Here is an 848-nt window from a genome sequence, read left to right on the forward strand (position 1 = left end):
AATGACGCTCAGCGGAGCTCCGATTACAAAGGACCTCGTCCTTATGGGCTCGAAGAGCGTCACGAGTCGCTGGACGGCCATCGACCCGGTCGTCACCGTTCGCCACCGACTCCTTTCGATGAGAACGGTGACGTCCACTATCACGTGGAACGTCTTGGTGGGCGACGTCGTCACCAGGGTCAAACCCGATATCTAGTGGAGTGGCGGGGATATCCCGACTCCGAAAACTCGTGGGAGTTTAAGGCACCACTTCGGCAAGACTGCCCAGTCGCCGTGGACGCTTTTGATCGGAAATATCAGGACGTCCCGCGTCATCAGACACCCCGCGCTACCCGGCAATAATCAGGGAAGTAAATGGGCCATGGGCTGAGCTCAAGCAGTGGCCCTGAGCTCTTGCGGTCGATGACACAGAGCTCGCGGGATTATGAGGGGTTAGCCCATACGTCGCAGGGCGACAATTCGAAGGGAGTCGACAGCGTGCCTTGGGTTTGGCAAACTCAGAGCGGAGGAGTCGCTACATACGCATGTCCACTTCCTTGTGGCCCAGCTGCAGGTTATGCAGTGAGTAAAGTTTCCGGTGCCGTTGCACCCATCGCTCAAAGAGCGTGTCGTCATGTGTAGCGCTTTCGCCAGGGGCGAGCACTACAGGTATTATCCGCATTGCGGGTACACGAGGTCTACCTCATTGAGCACGTAGACAAGTGCGATAAACGCCTAACGGAATTTCTTGTGGGACCAAGAAACGAGATCGAAGAGGTTTCCGTGTGGCAAGTTCATCATCCGTTCTGGTCGGAGGCCCGATGATGTGGACGCGTAACGATCGAGTTACCGCGTCCTTCGCTTCCACA

Source organism: Plasmopara halstedii (genome assembly GCF_900000015.1).
Source record: "Plasmopara halstedii genome assembly, contig: Scaffold_430, whole genome shotgun sequence".
NCBI lineage: Eukaryota > Oomycota > Peronosporomycetes > Peronosporales > Peronosporaceae > Plasmopara > Plasmopara halstedii.